The sequence below is a fragment of the Stegodyphus dumicola genome, chromosome 4 (genome assembly GCF_044657685.1).
Source record: "Stegodyphus dumicola isolate Sdum_Otavi_A_Nest chromosome 4, ASM4465768v1".
Taxonomy (NCBI): Eukaryota; Metazoa; Arthropoda; class Arachnida; order Araneae; family Eresidae; genus Stegodyphus; species Stegodyphus dumicola.
This window is the reverse complement of record NC_140771.1, coordinates 152,584,798-152,605,167: the sequence shown is the minus strand read 5'-3', so window position 1 is coordinate 152,605,167 and position 20,370 is coordinate 152,584,798. Positions and strand designations below refer to the sequence as shown.

The 20,370-nt window shown below is 32.1% G+C and overlaps 1 protein-coding gene across 1 annotated transcript in view; it reads left to right on the top strand.

Moving 5' to 3' along the window:
- Positions 1 to 20,370, top strand: part of LOC118195768 (matrix metalloproteinase-2-like) — a 147,843-nt gene that overhangs the window by 45,774 nt on the left and 81,699 nt on the right. The window lies entirely within an intron of this gene.

The following is a 20,370-nucleotide window of genomic DNA, read 5'->3' as shown; positions in this document are numbered from 1 at the left end:
CTACATAGAAGTTGCCATTGTTTTCCCATATTTAAGAGCTAGCTTTCCTTAAAAATTTATTCACGAGAACACCGTTTCTCTTAAACAGACAGCCCTCGCGTGCGTGGTCATAGTTTAAGTAATCCAAACAATATCATAATAAGATAATGATAACCCCAACAGTTTCTTCCTTAACTTTCATGCGAACTAAAAAAGAGTAGAACTGAAGTCAAACCTATACATACATATCCATATGCAATAAAAGGCGGATGATATGGGCAAAGTTAGGAAGAGAATTGAAAAGCGTCTTTTCTAATGTGTTACAAAATAAAATTTAAATGCTGTAAGTTGTAATCACAATTCACTGTTATTGCTTTGAATTTTCCCTACTTTTAATGAATCTTGGCCTGTGTCATGATAACGTTTATCTTTACAATTAGCTCGATTCACACATATGGTGCTTCATGCGGAAGACGTTATTTGTTGCAAGATGATCCCATTTTCTATGATTCTGATATACAGGGTAGTTCAAAACTATATGTCAAATATGTACAGGCAGGTAGAGGGGGCCTAAATAAGCAGATTTCGTATAGGAATGTGTGTGCGGTAATGCCGCATTGAGTGGGTAGAGAGTGCTGATGAGTACGGCTTATAAAAGCGCTGCGCTAGCTGGATTCTTCATTTTCCGCACGGATCTCGAGCAGCATGCATTGTTACATCAATTCGGAGCTTGCCGACATGCATTTCATATATGGGGCTGCACAAGGAAATGAATTCCTCCAGCTGTTCGCAGATGAATGTGGTTCCAGCACGATGAAGCCCCAGCTCACTTCAGCAAGAACGTCAGGAATCACCTGGACGTTGTCTACGGCCAGCATTGGATAGGACGGAGAGGGCCAGTTCTCTGGCCACCGCGTTCTCCTGATTTAACCTGCTTGTATTTCTTCTTTTGGGATCATATTAAAGACCTCGTATATGGGAGTCCCGTTCACATCTGAAAAAGATCTTGTTGCCCGCTTGTCTGTTGCTATTGGACATGTGCCCGACATGCATGACTTCGTGTCTAATGTAGGCTGATCCATGTACCGCCGCTGTGAATCTTGTATCGCTGTTGGTGGCTGCTCTTTCAAGCACCTATTTTTGACATATAGTTTTGAAACACCCTGTATAGTACTTTCTAAACAGGAAGGCATCAAGTACAAAATCATTTGTGTCCCAAAGGATAACTCAGTGTGGCTTAATAAGAATCTAACCTCCTAGACAACCTGTCGAGTTGCATCTCATCCTTAATGAGCAATACCAGAACTATAAGTAAGCACTTTAAAATAAAACAACTAAAAATTAATTTTGACTTCAGCTCGAATTACAGAATAAGACTAGCACAAGTTTATTTCCGCATCTCCCGGGAATGGCAGTTAATAATGAATTAAATTCTATACTATACGACAGCTACTAAATGTTTAAACAGATGGAGCTTGACAATCTGGTAACGATACTGTTTGCAAAAGAGGAGCTTTACTGCTATTACTTATTGCAAAAAAGAAGCTTTACTGTCAGTCCTCTCGCCTTTAAATGTAAATTATTACTCCTATTCAAAACTTACCCACTTGTATATTCTGGTACAGTAGACAAAACAGTAGGGAAATAGGACAAATTTTAACATAAGAAATAAGTATTAACTAGAATAAACTTTACAAGATATAGAAAGCTGCTTTTTCGCCATCTTTATCTTCATTTCTTTGAACTTTAAAATCTAATCGTATGTTGTTTCATTGCATTTTATTGGTTAGCTTGTAACTTTAGCCATTGAGATGGTCGTTGACAAACATAAGTTGTTTGGCAATACTTTGCATTTAACAGCGATATATGTAAATTTATGATATGGGTGTGTGCAATGCGGTTACACATACAAAATTTCAATTGTTTAATATATTTTAATTGTTTATATATTCTCTTATATTTAAATAAAAGCAATTTGATTGGAGGTTCATTTACGAAAAGAAAATTTACGTATAGTTTTAATTTTAGGAAGTGCATGAATAATTGTGATCCAGTTGTTTTATTTTGATATTGTAGATCAGTAGATTGCTTGCAAAACTATTGGAGGATCTTGTTAAGAAATTAACTTGATATTAAGAAAGTATTTAATTCGAAACCATCATTTTACTTACTTCATTATAAAAATTTCATCAATCAAAGAATGTATTCTGAAACAAACTTATGGGCTTGCAGAAGCTTTCGTTATTTCGATAAGCCATTTTTAATGTAAACTTCCTCTAATCTAATATTATTAAAAGTTGCTATATGGGGAGTATGATGCTTTCGACAGCAAACAATGTCGAAATTTTCTTTAAATTCCTAGGGGGAGCTCATTGCTTATTTAAAATATTTTATTAGAGAAATTGCACATTATTATATTGAAGTAAAATTTAATTTTATCTTCGGTAGTATATTTTTGAGAAGAAATCTTAAAAATGTCTTGAAACGATAGATTTCCGATATATGGTCACATTTATATATACAAATCACACACACACACAAATGGCTTTTTCTTTGAAAACGTACTTGCATTGATATTTACATATAAACCCAGAAGTCCATGGCAAATTATTTTGATTTCAACATTTATGGCACGAAAGTTCGGAAACACTTTTGAATTAAAAATTTTTGAATACTTAAAAAATGCAGCATATTTTTAAACAAAATTAATCACTCAATAATTCATTTCTTCTTGGGGATACATTAAAATAGGTTCGCATAGTACAATTAGCTAAGTAACATCATAAAATAAAATTTCAGTTACATTTGAGGGATAGAATATTATAAAAGAATGCCTAAATATAGAAAGACCTCATTTTGAGGAAAATTTTAAAAACCAAACAAATAGGAATGTTTTCAGCAACGTAAAACAATTTTAACTTTCTTGGGCCATAATTATGTTTGACTTATCTACAGCTTTACTTATTTCCTTTCATTGCCTTGTAAAGATTCTTTCTTCTTGAGGGATTTTTTGAAATATTGTTTCGATTTCTAAATATGGATTTTGTCAATTATATAAAGTTCCTTACATTTACTAGTGTGTGGATTAATTCCTGAAGCTTTCAACACTTCAGTTCTATAAAAATACCATTTTTAAAAGAATACTATATTCACCTCTGTAATTTTCAAAGTATTTACACCAACGAACTACTTACGGGAGTTTTGAATCCGCCAAAAGATATACTCAAGGAATTGTTTCTTCAAAACTCAGACCTCTGAAAAATGTGTGCTGTTGTTGACATAATTCTAAAATGTAATAGACGTAATTCTGAAAGAAAATACCTATGAATAAAAGTGATTGTTGGCATTAATTGAGTATAATAATTAGAAAAATATTGGGAAGTCTCTGTCAAAAGCTATTTAAAAGAAACCTTTTAGGAATTACTTCTTTAAAAAAGCAGAATGGCTCTATTAGTTTAGAACTTTTACCTTTATTTAAGGAACTTTTGTTACATCAGACCTAAATCTGTTTTATAATTTCGGAATTAACAGACAAATAAAAAAATTTGAAAGGGTTCTTCTACAGACATTTGTAATTTCAAAGCTTACGCAAATTTAAAACACATAAATAATATAGATTTGATCGGTAAAAATTATTTCTAAGGAGCGATTCGGCGACTTTTTTAAAAAAGATCACCAGAGTATCGATATTTATAGTAACCTGACAAACATTATCAACATATGTCGAAAGGAAACAATGAAAATGCAATTTAAAATACGGATTTGAATTAAATAAAGATTATATGATACATTAAACATTATGCATTCTATATTATATGATACATTATTGTTGTTCTGTCCATGTACATAGCGATGTGTTTTCATTAAAAAGAAATCTGAAAATTGCACAAATTCAGTATCCCACAAAGCCTCGACATTGCATACATTAAAAATTATATATATTATACTATATGATGCATTGCGGTTTTTCTTCCGACAAACAAAGCTAACATTGGATAACTGCATGAACTCGGTGTAGTGTACCGGTAAGTAAGGTTATCAGATTAAAATAATTACCTAACAAGAAAATCTCCAAATTTGGCATGTCCTTCATACTTCGTTTTAGGCATTCCATCTGTGCAGAAATTTTTACTTAGTTCTTTGCTTTAAACTAAACTTTACTTTTTCAAATAGAAGTAGCAAAAATTCGTTTTGTCAAATTTCTCAAGTTAAAATATCTTTCAAGGAAAGACGTCGAAGATTTTTTAATGAATCTTGCTTTTGCTACAATATATCATGGGTAGGTGAAAGAAATGGAAGTACGCCAGGTTTGCTTTCCCACTCAGTAACAGTTTTAGTCTGAAAATTATTTCCTCCTCAATTTTTTGCACTATCGGAGCTGATGAGTTGTATTATACAGACTCTTAGTGTCTTAAAAGTATTTATTTTGTTGGCTGCGTTCCTGGAAAGTGGGAGAAAAAAGGCTTTCATTTCGCGTTATTTATTTATGACCATACACTCAATGCGTAGTTAAATAAATAGTGTTAAAGAATTTTAAACTGTAGTTTCGGCAAGAAAATGATTGTTGTCAGAATAGGAATTCATTCAGACTTCTCGAATAAAAAACTTCCAGAAAAGTTACAAAGTATGCAAAAAGGATAGAAATTCATTCAGTAATTTGGCTGAAATCCCAAATCAACACAATGAGCATTCAGTTTATTTATATTTTCAATTCTGAAAGCTATCCATTGAATGCAGAGCTATTGGCATAATTATGATATCCAGTATGAAATGAGACTCACGAGTAGACGAACAATTAAAAACCTCTGAGTTTGAATATTTGAATTTTACTTTGGAGTTCAAAATGAGGTAATATAAAGCCAAATTACAAATTCGTTTAACGAAATCTGATAAGTACAAATTTTGCTGTTAAAATAAGAACTGGTTGCGCATTATATTGGCTGAAAAACTGAAGTCTACTTAAAAATAAAATTACTGCCCGAGATCTTTTATGATTAGTAACGGAAAAGTAATTGAAATTTCCTCTTGTTATCTGATGACTAAACTTCAGATGACACAGTATGAAGAATCGGTTATTTCTCCTATGTGTCCTAATCTACCAGTGGCCTAGTAGTAAGGTTCCTAAACATTAGTAGTCTGTTTCAAGTTCATTTTCCGACGAATGAGCTAGCTGCATTTTCTTCATGTGAGACATGACTACAGCCATTTTTCTGTACAAAATCCTCCATAAAACCATCTCTCCTAGAGCAGCTAGCTCTCACGTGTTTTTCCATAATCAATTTATAAGGTGGTCCATAATCAATTCATTATCAATTCATTCCATAATCCATAATCAATTCATTCAGGTGGTCAATCAGGTGGTCCATAATCAGGTGGTCCATAATCATTCAATCAGGTGGTCCATAATCAATTCATTCCATAATCAATTTTTAAGAGCAGCTAGCTCTCACGTGTTTTTCCATAATCAATTTATAATCTCCCTCCTTCTTAGTGACCCTTCGTGGTGTAGCGTTCTGCACACTGGGCCGGTATTCCAGAGGTCCGCGGTTCGATTCCCGACGAAGGCTTTGTTATTTTTTCATCTCTTGCTCCGAAATAACCTAATGACTCTACAACGGCGCCCGAACTAAAAGGGTATTGGATGATGATTCTCCTCCCCCAGGATTTGGCAATTGGGTTCCCTAAAACCCCAGTCGCCCTTTAAAAGGGGAAGTATATAAGGTATTTCTCCCGCCTTTTTAGCGAGCCTTCGTGGTGTAGTGGTTTGCACCCTGGGCCGATATTCCAGAGGTCAGCGGTTCGATTCCCGGCGAAGGCGTTGTTAATTTTTCATCTTTCCTACTTCCAAAATACCTAATGTCTCTACAAATTAATCAAATCGGTCAACCCATGTAGCTTTGAGTTAGAATGATAAGCACAACAGCAAGTCCACCAGTGGCTGAGCGGTTAAGGGAGCTGAATAATGGTAATTCGATTTGGATTCGAACCCAGCCAAACGGGCTGACTGCATGATTGGTTTTCGTGGCTTTTCTCATTAAGTAAATACAAGTCAGTTTCCCTCATGAAGCGCTCCACGAAATGCTTCCTTCTTTCAGCAGAAAGCTCTCGTATGCTTTGCCAATATCAGATAAGCTTGAATCTTGATCCTACTGGAATTTGGAAGAGTAACTGCTCAATTCTTATAAATTATTTGACTTTTCAAGATTTCTTGTCGCAAGAAGGCTGACATCTGGAAGTTTACATTTTCATTTTCCTTGGCAAAAAGTTTCTTCTATAATATATTAATTGCTTTTACTTTAGCAAATATTCATTTTCACGTCGATTTGTAAGTTTTGAAACGAATTTAAGATAAGGTGTATTCCTAATAACTTGTATCAGCTTTAAGCTGCTAATCTGATCGGGTCATGTGTAGAAAATACCAATGCATTTAAAAAGGAAGCAAATTAAAAATCAAGCCATTTCTGCGACTTATATATATATATGCATTTTTTTACATATGCATGTGCTTATTTTTATACATATATACGTGAAGTGAAATGGTATTTCAAAATCCATGTTTCACAAAACTCTTAAAATGTCAAATAAGAGAGTTCCATAATTAAAGGTAAACTTTAATTTATGTTAATTAATGATAAAATAAGCTGTAAATTTTAAGACCCAAAATCGTATTTCGTTATTACTAAACCAAAGTATTCCTTTTATTTTGCCTTGATAACCTGGAACAGATATATTTTGGCAAATAGGTGTTAAGAATTTCGAAGAAAAACCGACGTAGTCATTTTCCTCATCATATGATTGAACAATTTTTCTTTAACTGTAGTTACTATTTAAAATGAGGTATTTCATTAGCAATGCCAATAGTTCTAGATTTATATTTAGACTTTGTAATTTTATACTTCGCTTCTTTCGTTTCGAAGGATAACCGTGAGGATTATAAGAATACGCGTGAAATTTAGAAGTCCAAAGCAGATGGAAGAGTTCTGTCAACTTCTCGTATTTGCGAAGCTTGCGCGATTTTTACGAAAAGAGGCCCACATGAACCCCAATAGTGGGCTGAGCATGGCTTCTGTTTGGTTCTAAGAGGGATATTTTTGGACACTTCTAAACATTTAAGAGGCTACGCAAAACGTTCTTCTGTCACTGAGATATCGAAAATATGCTATAGATGAGCCGAAGCAAACTAAAGTCTCGAGTCGTCATGTAGTCCATTATATCCCGTTCGCTCTCCTCTTTGACTGTTTTAAAATGTTTAAAATGTTTAAAAGGTTAATGAGAAAATAGCCTTATCCATTTAAATACAGATATTAATATTTGTGTTTTTAAAATCCATACTTGTGTGCTTTCAGATAATTTAATGCAGATAATCCTAAAAAGCTATAAAATTTCAATAAATGTAATTTGATTCCTCAATATCTTTAATTTTTATTCCTCCGATTCAAACGTGTTTTTCTTTTGTATTATATTTTTATTTATTTATTAAGATGAATTTCCTTCTTTTTTTTTTTTTTTTTTTTTTTTTTTTTCTTTTTTTAAATGCAGCTGAAATTGTCTTTTTCTTCGAAAGCAGTATTGATATTACGCATTTTTGGTGTAGCTTTTAGAATAATTGAAATCTGTTAAGTATACTAATTCCGAAAAGCAGCACGCGCTCAAAGAAGTTATTAATATACCTCACTTATAAGTTACAGCTTGACTGAACTTTTTTTCCAATAAGAGTACAATTAAATCGAAACAAAATATGGAAACTTTGAAGGTAATAGAACTATTTTATTTTGTTTAAAAGCATGGACCTGCAGTTATTATTAGCATTTTGATTTTGTTATCATTATTGTAATCATTTAAAAGACGATTTTACATGCAATTTTAACTTTTTATTTCCCAAAAAACAAATCTTACTGACAAAATTAAAGAAATAAAAGAATGCAGAAAAAATTAGAGCCTTTCAAATAAATATTTTTTCGACTCATCCAATTTCTCTCTAGATAAAGTGCATATTTTTTAAATACAAATACATGACTAGTGCCCGCCATAAAAAAATACATCTGTTCCAGATTTTAGCGGCGTTTCTCAAGATTTTTAAAGTAGGGTACGCGGTCTTTACTTATTGGAATAGCGAAAATTTCGATGCTGTATATAACATCCTAAATTTTTCCTTGATGCTAAAGTGTACAGTGCGTATGGTTTAGATCTTACCTTGTGTAACTCTGACTTTTTCAAATATTAAACTGCTTAGCACTTTGAGGCCCGTAACATAACCTAATGATACATAAATAGCGACCTATCACATCTTAATAAATATTTTAAAGAGTGCCACACTTTGTTATTAAACATAATGTTACCAAGTTTTTACCTAAGCATAACTGCTGTTATTTAATTTATATTTCAACTGAATTATTGTTTCTTAAATTTTATTTAATGAATTTATTGTTAATTAATTTTTATTTAAATGCAATCATTGTTGCTTAATTTTTAATTATATCTTAGGTAAAATTTCAAAATTATTTTAATACTATCTCAAAAAGGTGTGACTAAAATGGAATCCAAAAAACTCTTACAGATCTATTTTTTCATAGAACATTGGAGGGAAAGATTTTAATGCATTTATTGTCCAGCACGAGATAAAAACTTAACGAATATTTTACTTATTTATACATACACTTTCAAACAAATAAATAAATATTAATAGAACAAAAATATATGTCTAAAATATATAAAACCTTTCCTTTTGTTCATGAAAGCAAGAATTAAATGCAAAATTCTCTTTCTTGAGATAAAAGATGTAATTTTCAAACTGAAGAAAAGCTTTTAAGGTCAATTAAGATGATTGCATAGTATTTCTCAGTTTTCTTTTTTTTTTTTTTTATTATTTGTTTACTTAATCTTCACTCTGTAATTCTTCTGTGCTCTGTAATTCTTCACTCCTATTCTAAATTTCATCCGTTGGGAGAAACGACTCTTTAAGTGGAACAAATCCAGAGTTAAACATCGACTAAAATATCATTCAAGGAACTTGGCTGCATTCTCTTAACTCCTGTGGTGTGAAATTCAATGAAATCCATTGAAGTTTGAACTTAAAGAAGTTTGCTCCGGCAAGTCATTTCCCTCTGTGTTGTTCGAATGATCAATAAACTCTTTTTAAAGCGAAATTTGTCAGTTCAACTATATGTTTGAAATTTTATATTTTCAAGTTCAAAATAAATATTTTTGAAGAAAGTTTGGCCGAGGAGGGAAACATGTTTGAATTTAGAAACTATACCGTTAAATTGTAATTTCTAACATGTAAATATGTTTAATTTAAACAGCATGTGGAATTTGTCCTCTGATTTTGAATCACAGTAAACGCTTTTCCCGCCGTTTCACTGTTTTTCTTAGTTAATACTCGTAGCGCAGGATGGCTTAAAATACTCGCACTTCTCATTTATGGCACAATTAGTCAATTAATAAACGTAATTGACGTAACGCTTAAATAACGTAATTCGTAATGCTTAAATAAAAGTCAATTGTAACTGTTTCTGTCAATTTCATGCTTAACTTTTCCGAAGGCAATAGGTAAGGAAATGTTTGAGCAAATGAAATCAAGGCGAAAAAATTCTTAGCAATAAATAGGTAGCTGGAGGGTTTAAATTCCGCTCACAATTTCAATAATTTTTCTTAAGGTATTTCGATTTATTTATTTCTAAAGTATTTATATTTATTATTTATTTCTGTTATTAAATACATACGATATTTAAGAAACACATAGAAGAATGAAGAGATCAGTATACAAAATTATAACATTCTGTTCATAAATATTATAGTCTGTTTGTTCCTTTTTAATGTGGAAGGCCGGCATCATTGCGTGACCTTCTTTGTACCACAGTTAGGCAGACAGCCGTTGCGTGCTTTGCCATACTAAAACAAACCAAAAACCTTCGTAGTACAGTCAGTACGAGTTGAGCGCGTCCTATTTGCTGTCTCAATACTAGAAAATGAAAATGTAAATGTCTTTCGAAAAGGATAACGGATTTCTTCGTCATTACGGTATTGAAAATACGCTTATTATATTTTAAGCCAATTAACAGTTATTAAGTGTAAATAAAAAGTTTTGAATGTGCGCATGATAAAACAAAGAAACATTTCCACATGCATTTGAGTTTGGTTTATTGAGATTACTGCAAAGTTCACTAGGGCTATCTGCCTAGAGGGCTGCTAAGGGAAGAGATGCCTTCGTAGAGGATTTTCTATGGAAAACTGGCTCGTAAACATATTATACAGGGGGCGAGCATAAAAACGCCCAAGCAGCCAGCCCCGTTCTGCTCGAATCGAACCTAGATCGGTACTACCAGTGTTCAGTGACTTTACAGCTCGGCCGCTGGTGGGCCTTTAGCTTAATGCTTCATTGGGCATTTATCTTTTCTATAGTTTAAAGAACATACTAAGGATTTTAGCAAATTAAATTCTCTTTAAATAACGTTTTTGAACACCTAGAAGCAAGAACTAGTGCTTTCAGAATGCGAAGAAATGTAAAAATTACGTCCTGTGAAAATAGGAAGTGTGGTGTGGTGTATTTAATTACGGCGGCAAAGCACACTAGGGCTATCTGCCTAAGGGGGGGATGCCTTCGTGGAGGACTTTCTAAGGGAAACTGGCTCGTATACACGTTACACATGGGGAAAACCACGAAAACGCCTATGCAGCCAGCCCGTTCGCGGGATTTGAACCTCGGACCGAACTACCAGTGTTCAGCGACTTTACCGCTCGGCCGCTGGTGGGCCGTGAAAACAGGAAGAGTTGGTCACTTACGAAGCCATAGTTTTTGGCACTCAGTAGCACATAACTTCTACAAACAGGACATTTTTAGGTAACTGATTATTTATCTAATATACAATAATTGTCTAATATCTAATATACATTAATCTATCTAACATACATTAATTCGTATGTCATAATAGCTATAAAAAAGAAAATATCACCAAAAACATAATATTGGATTTTTTTTTTTAAAGTTTAAATTTGATATATACCCAGAAATAACTTTCACTTCGAAGAAATGAATTTCAGTTCTTTGAACGTAAGTTCCATATTACAGAAACGCTAGTTTATATCAATTTCCAGTTGCGATTTGGGAAACCAGATTATAAGTTTTCTCATTTCTTTTTTATACTTTAATACAGGTGAAATATTTTGTGGTCATATAATTTTAAATCCTCATTTTAGCTCTTTAATTGACCAAAACGATCCGCGGCTAATTGTCCCCAATCCTAAAGTAGATCATTTTAAAAATAATTAAAAAGTAGTTAAAGGTAAGAGGTATCGAACTCTATATATTTTGGCCGCAGCTACTTTTTTGTGGATCCTATAAATTATATTTCAAGCGCATAGGTCCTGTGGTGTTAACAATAAACCTGGTTAGTTAAGGATATTATTTACGGATATGAGAGCTTTGTGAATTAATAATTTGCTGTCATTTAAACACTTTTTTTTTTCCAAGTTTGACAAAAAAAAAATTAAACATAGGTCATTTTGATCATCTAGTTTAGTTGTTTGCAAAACTGGGATTATAATTTACATTCTGAAAAATTTAATTTTTATGCAATAATTCCATTGGCTAATTTTGCAAAATTAACTTTCTAGTAGATGTGCAAAAGTAGCTGATAAAATTAATAATAGTAATAAAAAATAAGTTTTTTCAAATTTTAAGAAATGTCCTTTGATTAGATTTTATAAACGTCCAATAGTTCACATCTTTAATTAGAAGAAGACTTCAAATTGTTTATTGCCTGTAATTTTTAACTCTTTTAAATCATGAGACTTTAAATTTCAAAGTGGATAACATTGTGGCTTTTGTTTAACATATGCTGAATTATAAATCTTGGCAGGAGTATTCGGGGATTTCGGAATACACTTAACCAGCATATTTCTGTGTATCATTAAAAATGTATTAAAACCTTTAAAATAGAGGGAAAATTACTCTCGGCTCTTTGTGGAACAACACCCGCCAAAAATTTTTCTACAGAAAAACAGAGGCGCAAACGCTACTTATTGGCCTTAGAGTAATGTTCTTGTTTCAAAATATTACTGAAAACAAAAACGTTTTAAAAATATGTCATTCTGTTTTGCTTTGCTAATTGAAATAACTAACCAGTGACATATATTTGTTATGCTTACGTATGTTTTACAATGGTCAAAATGAGTTGACGATGAAAGTATGCTTTCTTGCTGAAGTATAAAGTTAATTTATTAATTTTTCTACTGAAAACTACTTGGCGCGTGTTCTCCTGTAATTTATAAGATCATAACCCTAATATCTAACACAAAGCATTTTCCAGTCGTCGAAAAGGAAAAACATGTGTTTCAAAAATAAAAATCTTCTGAAGATCTTTTTTATTATAGATGTATAATTTCCTGTATAATTTTATATTATAGATGTTTAATTTCCTGAAACTTTCTGTTTAGATTTATAACAAATTTATCTTTTTATCTAAATATGCATACATACCTTTATTTTCAAAACATATCCGAACATCTAGCGGTGATCAGGCGACTTAAAAAAAAAAAAATCTGTTGCTTTGCCAAGTCTCCGCCTCTTCGCGCTAAAAATCAATTCATATCCGCCCAATCACTCCTTCGAAGGTCAGTTTTGTGACGGAATTTCATTGTACTTGTTTGCAATCTTTTTACTTTTATTTGTTGCCGCAAGAAAAGGTACAATCAAAATAATAAAAGAAAGAACTCAAGAATGAACTACGATATTCAGACCAGCCTTTTGCCTTTACAGACAGGAACACAATAAGGTACTGAAATGTATTTTGAAAAACAGCACACTTGATTGGACGTATTGCTATATATTTTTTATGCCTTGTATTACTGAGTAAAATTTAAAGATGTTTATGCCTTGTATTACTGAGTAAAATTTAAAGAAACTAAGTTAAATTAAAAAATCTGCTTACTTTGACCCCCCCCCCAAAAATTAAAATAAGGAGCACTATACTTTTTTATTCTTACTCCGACAAAAACTATGTATATATATCAGCGATGTGTTTAAAGTATATCGTAAATAAGAAATAAATAAAGCATTATTTCTATTTTACATATAAAAATGTATTTAATTTAATAAATAATGCATTTTAGTCTTTCAGAATAGATTTTATAGAAATTTTTAGATTAATTTTCATATTTTATGGAAAATGCTTATAAAAGTTATTTTTTAACATATAAAACTTGAAAAATTAAGTTAACAAAAGTACATCTCGTACTTTACTATCTATCACCACTTGCGGAAGAATATCCGTTCCTGAAAATCTTATATTTTAAATTTTTTATTTCACGGAATCTTTAGAAGAAAACTACCACATATCACTTTCTTTATTACTGTTTTTTTTTTTTTTTGTTATTTCATAAATTAAATAGTTATAGAATTTGATTTCTAGTGCAATTTAATTAACTCTGTCGAAAATTTCTTTCTGTTTCTTTTATTTCTGCAATATAACAGTAATTTCTTTCATATTCAGAAGTATATTACTGAAGGTTTTTAATTGTCAATAAAAGCAAATACATTTGTAATGATCTAAGAAATTTTATTTTATGATCTATGAAATTTTTCGTATTTTAGTATAATCAGTATAAGCCCAAAAATAAGTTTTAAGAAACAACAGAGTATTGCTATGAAATATGTACTTGAGAGCCATACCCTATACTTGTATGGTCATTTCATCATCGTGGAGTTTGGATTATTTTTATTAGTTACTAAAAGAGTAAGCCGATCGTTGCCATTACGTCTGGTACAATCCTTTTATAAAACTAAAGATGAAATTTCATGAATATTTATCAAGAAAAGGGGGTTGCCTTCATAAGTTTAAAATGCAGAATTTCTGATAAAATAGCAGAAAAATAGTTATGGATAATATATTCCTAGAAAACTGAATTTCGAGAGTGGTGGAAATGAAATTGCTCTACTGTGTCATGACAGGCCACACCCAGAAGAAGGATAGTCGAAATTTTCCTGCCATTATTGATGCAGGTTTTCCCATCATAGAAAAAGGAGTGCATTTCTGAAGGTTAGTCTGATGTGCCAAACCCATGTTTCATTTAATCATAAAAAAGAGGGGCTTTTCCTCTTCGTTAAAATGACCTACGTTATGATTGTATATTGCAATTATAACATTTCTTACATTACTTTGTCTAAACAGAATTAAAAAATGAATTAATATATTCACTTTAATGTGAAGAGATCGTCACTTCAGTGCAATTTCGGATGCTCTCGAGCTTTGAAACATCATTTATAAATCGCTTTTTATCTTAAAGACTTATGCTAAATTCATTAGCATAAACAATCTTAGCCACTAAAAATAGATTAACGTCCCATGCGCTTGCTTTTTCGCTTATTTCTCGAATATACGAAGTGGACCTCAACAAGTGGTAATTTCCGAAGAGAACTTAAGAAAAACGTAACTGGGTAGAATAATTCCCCCTCACAGTAAATGCATTAAGCCTCTAACTGAAAGGTAATAAAACAGAAAAAGAAAACCTACAAGAAAAGACAGGTGACAGGTGAGAGCGGGTCCGGACACCCGGGCGGCTTACTAGTACTGTACGGGAATCGTCCGGAATCCGCAACTGTACAACGAGAGAACTCTTTGGCGCCACAGAAACTCGGCGTCAGGAGCTTAATAAGAACTTTTGTTGACGCTTAATACTGGCATTTGAGCATTTTAAACTGATATTTAAACATTTTACACATTACAGCAATTGCATACTGATACATTGGCTCATCAGTGCCCGATTGGTTAAGATCCCTGAACAATGATGGTTCAATTCAAGTTTAAAACGGGCGAAAGAACTGGCTGCACAGATGGCTTCATGGTTTTTTTCTCATATATAAGGTGGATACTGCCAGTTTCTCTCAGAAAATTCTCCATGAAGGAATCTTTTCCTTAGACAGATAGCCCGTTTGTTTTACCGTATTCAGATTACCTTATCTTAACAACTTAATCTTATCCGCCGAAAGCTGTTGCTTTCGGCAGATATATATTAAGAAGGTAATGAATTCAGTCTGATAAACTGAAAATTAAAGTTGCTTCTCATTACAGAATTCTTCAAAATGTTTCGTTTAAATCAATAACCGATCATTTTTAATACCCAAATAAAACATTGGAGGTATGTAAAACTACGGCGTTTTTAAAGCGTTCCCATTAAAATTACTTTTTTTAAGTATTATGATTTGAAAAGAAGTACTTATCTTTCAGGAAAATGACGAAAAAAAATTTATAAATGCATAGCAAATAATTTTACAGATGCATATACATAAGTACATTTATAAATGCGTATAATGCATAGCTCTTTAATCTTTCTTAAAGTGTCTTTACATATTGTAATTATTGAACCAAAAAATAAAAAGTATTTAAAATTTATTCCAAAGCGTTTGTTCTTTAGAATATACAGACAGATAACCTTTGAGTTCTTTGCTGTAATTAAATGTCAAACCATCTTTAGGATATACGTTTAACAGTTGCAATAACTGTAGGTCTGATTTCAGAAAATATGTTAAAGAATGGATCAACCATTACAATTTTGAAGTTATGCTTTGCCGTAATCAAAACAAACCAAACCAAACAAGCAACTCTGAAGTTTGGCTTGCGAATTTATTCTAGCATAGGGAATGAGATAGGATACTGGAATGTTACTCGAACATTCTTTAGAAAGTTGGTCTACAAAATTCCGCTAAGCAACTGAAATATTTTCCGAAATTAATTTCAATACATCATTAAACCAGAACATTCAGTAAGCTTCTGTAAACTAACAAGTGTAACCTAAACAGAAATTACTGAAATACTAATTAAACAAGAATTTCAAAAATTTCGGTGCTGAATTTCTTTTCTGTCTCTCTCTCTTTCTTTTTTTATATCAATAACTAGAATTTCAGTTTCTCATTAACGTTTTTAAAATAATTTTACGAATGTCTTTACCTAGCTTAATTATTGAAATTAATGATGAACTTACGAAATAATTTGGTAATTAAACTATTGTACAAAAATTTTGTTATAAATATATATATTTTTTACAAGTGGGAGCAATTTAAGGTTTTGGGATAGCCAGAACTTCAGAATTACAATGATTTCTTATGAAATACTGAAAGGTTATTAAATTGCGTTTAATTTATGTTAAATTTAATGATGTTGAACATAAATGTTTTCCATGTTTAAGGGATCTGCACATATTTCGCTTAACATAAATTACCTCTGAATAAAAACGAATGTTATTTTATTTTCCTCAAACTGAGTTATCTTTGCTTTATTAGCTTTAGTCTGTGGCATTATTTACTATACACACGGAGCATAACTGAATATACAGATTCAATTCAGAAAAGTAATTCATGTGTAGAAGGATCATTAAGGAATTAAAAAGTTATTCATGTGTAGAAGTGTGGTATATAACGAACTCCTCTCTCTATCTGAATGCTATAAAATTCCATCGCCCCGGTAAAATCGTTAAACACTGGTAGTTCCGATTTGGATCCGATTCCAGACAAACGGGCTGGCTGCATGGATATTTTCGTTGTTTTCCCCGTGGGAAACTTGTATACGAGCCAGTTTCCCACGAAAGCATCCCCCGTAAGGCAAATAGCCCTAGTGTTATTTGCCATAATTTGCTAAACGAAACCAATAAAATTTCTTCAGATATTCCTACACCAAGATGTGTTTCAGTTAGTCGGGAGATATTTTAAAGTTATGAAACAACAATATATTAAATGGATAAAAATTTTAATTCGTTTCATTTCACAATCACGAAATATAATTCTCTTAATTTTATTTATTTGATTTCAAATGCTTGCATTTTAACATATTTAACTAATATTAGTTAAATGTTATTTAACTAATATTAGTTAACTAATATAATATGTTATTTAACTAATATTAGTTAAATAACCTTAGTTAATTAGTTAAATAACTAATATTAGTTAAATAACGCGAAAATCTAAACTTGATTTGATAGGTCCCCCCCTCCGCCTAAGGTTTAGTGAGTTCCGATGAGCTACAACATGGGTCCTTCTTTCACAACAGTGAAATTTATGTTTACTTTACATTAATTTCAAGCTTCTGTTGAGCTACAGTGGAGGCCAAAATTGTGGACACTTTTGGAAATTTTTATGTTTTTGAACTTTGTATGCTTATAGAAAACGCTACGTTTCACAAAATGCAAACTTGCATATATTATTTTAAAGAGAATTTATTACTGAATTCAATACAAAACACAAATTCAATTATTTGCAATACAAAAAAAGTTGAACGATAATAGTTATCGATATACATTAGATAGTGATGATTGCAGTGAGTTATCAGTACTTAGTAGGGTACCCTTTATTTTTGATTGCAGCTTCACATCGACGTATCATTAAGCTGACACGAGTTTTTAAGCTCTTCTTTCGTTATTACATGATGCCAGGAAACAATTATAGCTTCAATTAATTCCCTTTCATTTGATGGGCGCCTCATTCGGACAAGAGTTTTCAAACGGTGCCACAAATTTTGGATAGGATTGAGGTCAGGACTGTTTCCTGGCCATGACAACAATTTAATGCTCTTTTTACGAAACCACTCTTTCGATATTTTGGCCGTGTGGCAAGGATTAGAATCCTGCTGAAAAATAAACGAAGCATTGTTGGAAAAGAGATCTCTGATGGAAGGTAGAAGTTTTGGTTCTAGAATAGTGTCAATGTATTTTCTGGTATTCAGTGTCCCATCGATGACATGAAGGCAACCAATACCATCTGCTGACATGCATGACCAAATCATAACACTAACTGGGTTCTTCACAATTGCTTGAATGCAGTCAGGATGTAGCTCTTCTCCTATTCTACGTCTTACATATTTTCGCCCATCACTACCGAATAACGATATCTTAGTTTCATCACTCCATATAACTTGTGACCACTGATCATCTGTCCAGTTAATGTGTTCCTTTGCCCACTGTAGTCTTTTTTTTTCGTTGCTGAAAATTAAGATAAGGCTTTTTTCGTGGAATTCTACCTCTCAGTCCAACATCTGTTAATCTTCTCCTGATTGTTCTTGAACTGACAGAAACACCAGCATCATTCAGATCACTTCTGATGGCCGCTGATGACATTTTTCTATCTTGGAGACATAGTCTTTTTATTCTTCTGTCATCAATAGATGTGGTGCACCTTTTTCGGCCTTTTCCTTCTTTGTTTTTTATTGAATTTGTCTCCTGATATCGTAAAAACACTTTCGGACTCCAGATGTAGTCACTGAAACACCCACCTGTCTTGCAATTTTAGCATAGGAAAGACCACTTTCTCGTAACACATTAATATTACATCTCTTTCTAGGTGTCCAATCTACTCTTTTATTTGATGTCATTGCTTCTTGAATAAATATTCAAAATTTTTACAAAAATTCCTACTTGTAATTGCAGTGTATAAGAAACAGGTCCTCCTACAGAACAAAGCAAAATAATGAATTGTTTCAAGTGTAAACATGATGTCAGCTTCTACTGGCAGTAACTAACATTTGATTGGTTCTCAGAACAAGAACAGTGATCGACCAGAAAAGCTAGACATTACAAACCACTTCATAACTGTGTTTTTTATTTATATTAATGTACATATAACTTTTATAACTTTTATATGTATTGCAAATAATTGAATTTTGTGTTTTGTATTGAATTCAGTAATAAATTCTCTTTAAAATGATATATACAAGTTTGCATTTTGCGAAACATAACATTTTCTATAAGCATACAAAGTTCAAAAACATAAAAATTTCCAAAAGTGTCCACAATTTTGGCCACCACTGTATAATAAATACAACACAAATGATGCACAGTGCCATCTATTGGGGAAAAAAGAGAATGTAAAAGAAAGAGTATAGTTAGAAGAAGAGATGCGTTTAATCGATTGAATAATGAGGACTGGAATTCAAAACTAAAACCTGTAGGTATCATTGCATGTGGAAATTAGGAATCTTTTTTATGAATTTAAAGGAATCTTTTTCATGAATTGAAGCTTTATTGATAAATTCAACAAATTGAAAATTCAAAGAATGCAAACAAATTTCTGACACTGGATTGCACTTTTATTAACTGCCTCTTAGCTGCACAGACAGTATAGCGGTTAGGGAAACCGACTGCTGTATCGAAGGACCCGGTTCGAATCACGGAGAAGGCATGGGTGTAAACTGTTTGTTCTGTCATAGGAGATTGACGGTGGCTGCCTATTAGCTGCCTCCATAATAAAATGACCGCCACTTCTGGCCACTTGGTAGTGGCGAGAGCCTAAAAATGGCTAGTGCCTGCAATTAGAAAAAAATAACTTCCTCTTTTCGAGTAGGAGAAATTCATGCTGTTTGAGGCGCAGTTCCAAAATCTTGATATTTACCCCCAATATATTGCAAAATACATTGCTATAGAGGTCATCAAATTCCTCAATAATTCATATTTCTCTCTAGATTCTTAAAAATATTTTGTTACAAATGTATATGATCATCTAACATATAATATAATGGAATTTCTGAAAAACATTACATTGTCAGGTGCAAGCAAGCTATTCAGTATACGGTGTTTTACAGACCATTTTTGCCGCATAGTCAAGAAAATTCATTGTAATAGCCTATGATGATTTTGATCGAAATGCGCTGAACTACATTTTACTGAAAATAATGCCAAGTTACCGTGAAATTTTCCCAATTATTTAATTTTATTTAAGCATCCATCTTTTACAGCTATATTTGGGTTTTCATTTAAAACTGCATAAACTCATCATTTCACAGAAATCTTGTTGATTTGTAATAAGAAAAATCTCTACGTCAATATGATACTTTAACTTTCTTGAGGACTGAAAAATACGAAATCGGCTGATTGTTTAATTCTGTTTAGCTGTAAACTTTGCGCCGACCAGTAGTCAAATGGTTGCAGCGAACGAGGTGGTTGCATGAGCATTTTCGTAGTTTACCCAAAGCGAAATACTATGCATGCCAGACAGTTTCTGTTAGAAAGTCTTCTATAAAAGCATCCCTTGTGTGCGTTGTCGTATTCAAATAACCTAATCTTGCTGTAAAAGTTTATTAGAAACATTGAAAACTATTCTAGTTACTAATGCCAACAGCTTTAATTTTTGTGATAGGTTCATATTTCGAATATTTCTTCACGGTTCGGAGCTTGTGATAATCTTTTTCTAGTCTACAGAAGCAAACTACTCAAATCTGCTCAGAATCTAAATTCTTCAAACAACTAATTTTAGTGTGAGAAATAGAAAGTATTTTATATTGGCCTCATTCTTCCATTAGTTATAGATGGGCTGCTTTTAATATCTAATAATAATTTAAAAAATGAAATTTGACAAAATATTTTCATTTTCAGAATTTATTTTCTTGTACAGGTACTTATTTCATAACACAA